Genomic DNA, 7,202 nt, shown 5'->3' with positions numbered 1-7,202 from the left:
CCCTGAATATAATAAACTACTATGAAGCTGGAACATTGTGTCCCTACTAATATGAGGATGAAATTTCTTACTGTATTACTTAGTATATTTTGAGCATAACGATTTCATGCCCCCGATCTATGGCATCATTTCTTGAGTGATATATAATACTTTGTTCAGTTATGACGTTACCAGTAATGCGTAGTGTAAGGAGCCCAAGGCTCGATTTGGGCTGATGTGTGCTATTCTCTCCAACATTGTTCAATATATATGCATTAATAAGGCTTCACAAGATACATACAACAGTATAAATATCAGCGGTATCTCAATTAACTCACTGGTTACATGGAAGCTCTTTAACCACTTCTAAATCAGATAATTCAGGAAGGAGATCCATTGTGCCTTAAAGTAAATACTACCAAAACGAAGATAAGAGTTATTGGTAAGAGAAATAATCTATCATCTGACATAAGATTATACGAGCAACATGAAGAGATTTTAAAAAAAGTTTAAATAGCTGGATTTAATCCTGATTCCTAACTTTTTCCGCAAAAATCCGAATGCCACCTCTCACATACCTAAAAATTTAGTCGATTTTTTACAGTCCGCCCTGGTCTATATGTAATTTACGTTAACGTTTCGTTTAGTTGGCTGTGAAATCTACTTTAGGTTTTTGATAAGTGGATTTACAGAAGACTTGAAAATAGCGAATCTTGGACGGATCCTGTACGCACAGGAAGTTCTTCATAGGCTGAGTAAAAAAAGAGTTAATTTGTAACATAACAGAAAAAGCCACATATCTTGGCCATGCTATAAGAAGCAAGTCCAAGCTATTAATTATGGAAGGTAAAATAGAAGACAAGAGAGGACTGGGAAAACGCTAACATTCGTAATTGAAGAACATAAAATTGAGTTAACTAGTTTTAAAGAGATCCATAAAGCAGTATTTTTGCATGAACACATTTCTTATGAACAACGTCTTGGAATGGGTACTAAGAAGTAGCGAAAAGTTTCTAGTCTAGTAGTTTTTGTGTATTACACAACGACTGCACACATGCCAACATTCAGATTGAAACGGACAGAAAGTTGTAATTACTCGATTGACTTCCTCTAAGCCGAATTTTTCGTTAATCGCTATATTAGGTTCTATGTTTACTCGTATGTTTTTCTATTTCATATAATCATTATACACACTATGGAATTTACAGTTTTTTTAAGTCGATTACCATAAACAAAGTACACTCTGCATGCTTTTATAAGTTGCCATATTCATTATTATGACATTTTTATTAATATTTATTAAAAACATGACTCCTATGGTTTTTTATTTATTTTCAACAATAAAAAAAAATTCACTAAACCCTGGCTATGCATTCACTTATGTTAACATACTTCGATTTTTTCATAATTACGTTAAATCCAGAGGTAGCTATGGAAAAATGACATCAAAACAATAACATTGTCAGTTAATGTCAAATGTATTTTGTAGTATTGTAAAGCTTTTTGCCGTTTGGGGATTGTACAATGTGACGAGGTAAAGTTATCGATGAGAAAATGTGTTCAATCATTATTAGATTTTTTAATTCTGGAAAATCCAATTCGGAAATCGCGAATATGTTGCAATTGTCACGCTATAGTGTAAGAAATATAGTCAGAAGACTATACAGGTTCTAGAAGGTTCGGTCATCACAAAAGCTAGAAATGTACGAAAAAGTAAAATAACCGAAGCAGACCGAAGGACATTAGAACGCATTATAGTGAAAAATCCACGAGCAAATTATATGCAGTTAAGCATTTTATGGAGTGACATTATTGGAAGACACGTTTCTAATACGACTTGTCCGCGATAGAGACTTTGTGGCGCGAAATGAAAAAAGCTTTGAGAAAACATCCTGTCAGGTCCGTCAACGAATTGAAGGAAAAATTGCGAGAAATATGGGATTCGTTTACATTAGAATTTTGTCAGTACTTGGTAGAAACTATGCCTCGAAAAATTGTGGATGTCATTAAAAATAAAGGGAATGTAACTTAGTGGTAAACTTTCAATTTTTTTTTGTTAATATTACATGTTCTATGCTTTTTTTTTTAGTTGTTATTATTCTGTTTAATCAATAGTTTTCATTACGTTATAAAATATTTTCTATAATTAGAAAATTAAAAAATGTACGATGCATTAAAACTTCTAAAATTGATGCTGCGCTTTTATTTTTGTTCTCTAAAATTTAATTTTCTTATCAATCTAGCGTTGGACTAACTGAAATGGGAAGGGGCTCGTATTTGTGTATGGATTAAATAAAACAAAAACCTACTACAGAAGTGATTTATTTTCTTAAGAAAAACGAAAACGATAAAAAAAATTAAACAATAAATTTACTAATTACCTAAACCGGACAAAACTGTACAAATTTATAGTAAAAATAAATTTAAAGTAGTATCGTTTATACGCTAGTATCGGAATCCGTATAAATTTAACCATTTTTTACTTTGATAAAAGGACTAGCCAGCCACACATGGTTGAGAACGTACTCACTACATGTAACAAAAAATTATTATAACATTGTCACAAAACTGACAAGTCGATGTTTAAAGACAGGTTCATAGCAACTTCGGACGTTTGGACTGAAGCATCTGCTTGAGGCTGAAGGATGACACTCCTACTCCTAAACCTGCTAATAAGATGGCGGATGGGGGCACTAGTTTACCTCCGCTTCTATTTATGGGTACATTCTGAAAAGAAAAACAGTAGATTAGTGAAGTGTACAAATCTTTCTAACTTAGTAAACATATATAAACTTTTTCTCGGCAGTATATCAAATATCTGCTTTGACTTTATTATCCTCATTACAAATCATTAAAATAGTCATTAAAATGAGAGTAACATAAAAATATACAAGGTGTTTATGTGCATTTAAATTTATGTTTAAAAGGCACACATTTGGATTTAAAAGTTCACATCTCCTAGCCGCTTTATAATGTTCTAAAATGAGGACAGAAACAATTTTATTCCATAAAACTTAAAAAACAGTCGTTTCAACAGTGTTTAATTTCAAAATTTCACTCTGTAATATTGATAATAGTCCCTACATGTGATAGTTCGTTGAGATTCGATTGTTAAGGAGCTTTTAAAAATATAAAGGACGTTATTTATCATTTTTTAAAACAAAGAGAGAAATAATTTTATTCCATAAGTGGTTTCTACACTATATATAAATCCCTGTCAACAGTATCTTATGCTGCTTTTAGGTCTATTTACCCATTAACGCCGACCGTACTCATTTGAGGACGCCTATAAAATTAACATTCTGTTTTAGTTTTAGGCTACTTGTCACGTATTGTCTGATCAATATAAATAGTGTAGTCAGTAACTGGCAACAGGCTTCAGTTATTATAAAGTTATTATAACCTTCCAAAAATTTGAACAAGCCTTCAAAGAAGTTAATAATGAGGAATAAAAAAAACCGGAAAATATTGATTTGTGTATTCTGCCACCAAATTTGGATGAACTGAAAGATACCGAAGAACCTGATGATGATATTCTAGAAGATCCAAATTGCATTCCAAATGAAATTCCCGGAACTATAGAAACTACTCTTTAGTCTCATAATAAACCAGAAGATGTAAGAACTTCTTATGAAGTTTCGGATGGACTATCCAAAGAATATTCTAATTTTTTAAAACCCAAGTGGGTACAAACCGATTTTACAGTAAATATATCATTTGAAGAGAAGAAAAACGTTAAAGAACCTCTGAGAAATTTATCACCAATTCAAATTTTTGATAAATTACTTACTGAAGAGATTATTACATACATCACTCTTTTCCAATATCTACAAACGAAATGCAAACTTTTTTGCAATATTATATCTAACTAGGTATAACAGATTACCACGAGAGAGCTCATATTTGTCATTAGATGAGGACCTAGAAGTTTCCTGTGTTAACAACGCTATGAGCAGAGACAGGTACTTAAAAATAAAAAAGTTTGTTCATCTAGCGGATAATGCCAAACTAGGATACATAGGATTCTAAAGATCGTATGTATAAAATTAGATACATAGCAGATAAAATTATAGAACAATTTTGCCAGTGGGGATGTTTCCATAAAGCTGGATATAAATGGTACGACAATAGTGTTTGTTCTATGTTATTCAATTATGATACCATTGAACCACTAGGTTAGATAAAACAGTGGTCTGAGCATCAAAATCAAAAGAAAAGGTAGTACAGCCAAAATTGTTAACTTTCTACAATTCTGGAATGAGTGGAGTAGATGCGCATGATCAGATTATTATATCGAATAAGTATAAAAGGAAAAAGTGGTGGTGGGTTTTATTTAAATACTTTCTTGACATGATCATGACTAATGCCTGGAAACTTCATCAAATTTCTGCTGAAAATATGATGGATCAGTTAGAATTACGTCGTCATATAGTACGTAGTTGTTTGAGGGATGGTGTCACTTCAAGAATTCAAAGAAAAAGAAAAGCTAGTTCCAGCATTGAAGTCGCCGAAGGCTTTTATTTTCCGGGAAAACTGGAAAAACAGTTCAAGTATTTTGTGTCATATGAAGGCAGAGTGGACATGCAAAAAGTGTGAAAAAACAATGTGTATTGAAAAAGGATGTTTTGAAAAATACCATATAAATACCTAACGTCCCCATTTGAGGACGCCTCTGTATTTCAAAACGTTTTTGAAAAAAATAATATATTTTTTCTGGAAAATATGTAATAAATGTAACCCAAACAACACAATTTTGTATCGTTTACCATTTTTTCTATGCTAGTTTCTTTTTAGGCGTGAATGGGATAATGCTGTGGCTGTTTTTTGTTGCTTTTGAAAACTAGCTTCTATAAAAGTTGTTAGTGACAAGACTTGCTCCATACAACTTAGATGAGGACGAAAGCTTGCTTGTTCAGTGTATCATTTTCAAGTATCCTGTGACTAATTCTGTTTGCTGTCTGCTTTTCTAATAATTTATATACCGTGCTAGGTGCTGAGTAGGGCTATGGAGAGGTAGTTTTCTAGTCTATCATTTGGTTTGCATCGTTTCGGAATTGCAATGATCTTTGTTTACTAAGTTAAAGAGGAATGTTGCCTGCATGAAGTATATTAGTATAGAACGTTGCAAGCCAATGTATCGTGTATGCACCAATGTGTATCAGGAACTCAGGATGGTACTTGATGGAACCATCAAACCCAGGTGTTTTACCTGATTTTATTTCTTTCAGCGCATATTTGATTAATGTCCTTAAATATCTCTCCACCTTGGTAGCATATGTCCCTCTCTCTGCATAGAGATACTATATGGGAGGTAAACTTTCTTTTTTCAGTTGGTTAGCTCCTGCAATTTTTCGCAACAGAAACCACGCCTACCAACTTCATTTTTTAAAGTCAAGGTTTTCAACATTCTCTATCCATTTTTGGCGTTTAGCTGTATCGATGTTTTGTAGGAACTAGTAGGAAGTTTATCGGTTACTACTTTCGAGAATCTGCGCGTATGTCTCCATATGCTTCGATCCATCGGGGAACATATTCTATGTGATACCCCCTAAAGATGGTTTCCTTTACAGCACTCAGTAACATAAGTCACCCGTAATTTTTGCTGGTTGGTGGGATCCAGTTCAAGGTGTGGTCTAGTTGTTTAGAGAATTTCTTCCAGTTTGATTTTCTAAGAATTCACGTAGGTCGAGGACGTGATCTGATTATTGGAATTGATATAACGATGTTGAGTATGTAGGAAGTCTGCAAGGGCACTTCTCGCAGCTATCATTGGTTACTTTTGAAACAAAACGTAGATCTACGTTATATTATATTTGATTTAGGTTTTCGATCGTTTTATTGATGTTTAGTAGTATATTTCTTGTGTATAATAAGTGAACAATGCCTGGGTGACTATTGGTGGATCAAGTAGCTCCGTAATCATTACGGCCGATGCCAAGCCGGTATAAAATGAATGAAAAAAATAATTACCCGGAGAACCAATGTGAAGCCACTACAGAACCGGACTATACCTACAGTTTCTAGTCAACTGCATTTAGTTATGAATACTGAAGTTCTAAACAATATATTATCTCGGGTGACGGAACATCTCAGGTTATATAAATTTTTGTATAAACTACTGTAGATAAGGTTATCAAAAGCCGGATGCCGTTCAACTCTTATCAAAGGAGGTTAGACACTAAAGTTTATCAGACTCGCCGTGACATTTTGTATCTTCTGATAGATTTGATTCGTAGAACGACAATGCCTGTATTTACAATAAATATTGTATCTCGCATGTTTTTTTTTACAAGATAATTAAAAAATCAATTATTTCAATGAACACTGAACAAAAGCGGTTTTGAGGAAACGAAAAACCCCCAATGTTTTCTTATTATTAACTCTATCAGAATGAAGCACGTGCTATAATTAGAGAAAAGCATATCGTGAATAACGTAATCTCAAAACAAGTTTAACAATAGAATGCCGGATACCAGTAAAAATATTAGGAACACGCAATTGAAGCGTTTTCCAGGATAATAGATTTTAACCGAAAAGTATATTTTTAATATCGGTATATCTATGTTTGAAAGTCGATGTTAGGTTAATGAATAAGTGAGAGTGCACAAAAGCATTTGCCATAATTAGTTTCAGATTTTCACGCTCTAATATTATAGGACTACTATACCACGTGTCCCGAAGCAATTTCTCCTCTATTATCTCCCTTTCTGAGTATAATTAGACAAAAGTACAAACATAACAAGAAATAAAATACACATGAACTATTTTTCTGGATGTGCAGACTTACATTATTCTATAAAAGAAGGCGTACGAATCGAATTTTCCAAAAAAAAAACCTGATTGTTTTGTTGAGATACGAGACAATGTCCAAATTTTCTAGTATATTTAGTAATTATTTAATACTTGGCAACAGCGCCAAATACTAATTTGCACTGTAAAGATTATTACTTTGTATACACAGCTTTTTAGCGGATGACCTCCATTGTTATTATTTTCAAAAAGTTTATCAACAATGTACATTAAATTGTTTGGTTTTGCATATTTTTATCCTTGACATACCATAATGACACCCAATTAACATTATGCTCCCGTTAATCTTGTTTTTAAATGCGTGATTATCACTCGTTTGTTCTTAAAAACGTTAAAAATCCACACATTAAACTGGCGCATAAAATTGAATATAAAATTTATAAAAGGAAGTGAAAAAACTATAATGCAATATT

General features: G+C 32.7%; 1 long non-coding RNA gene across 1 annotated transcript in view; it reads right to left on the bottom strand.

Moving 5' to 3' along the window:
- Positions 1-2,655: 2,655 nt before the first annotated feature.
- LOC140432721 (uncharacterized) overlaps positions 2,656-7,202 on the bottom strand; it is a 29,336-nt gene continuing 24,789 nt past the window's right edge. The window contains exon 2 of the long non-coding RNA XR_011949837.1: positions 2,656-2,706. This is a non-coding gene — a long non-coding RNA (uncharacterized lncRNA). The remainder of the gene's footprint in view (positions 2,707-7,202) is intronic.

The sequence above is a fragment of the Diabrotica undecimpunctata genome, chromosome 1 (assembly GCF_040954645.1).
Source record: "Diabrotica undecimpunctata isolate CICGRU chromosome 1, icDiaUnde3, whole genome shotgun sequence".
NCBI classification, from domain to species: domain Eukaryota; kingdom Metazoa; phylum Arthropoda; class Insecta; order Coleoptera; family Chrysomelidae; genus Diabrotica; species Diabrotica undecimpunctata.
The sequence above is the reverse complement of the archived record's forward strand: the minus strand, read 5'-3'. Positions and strand labels throughout refer to the sequence as shown.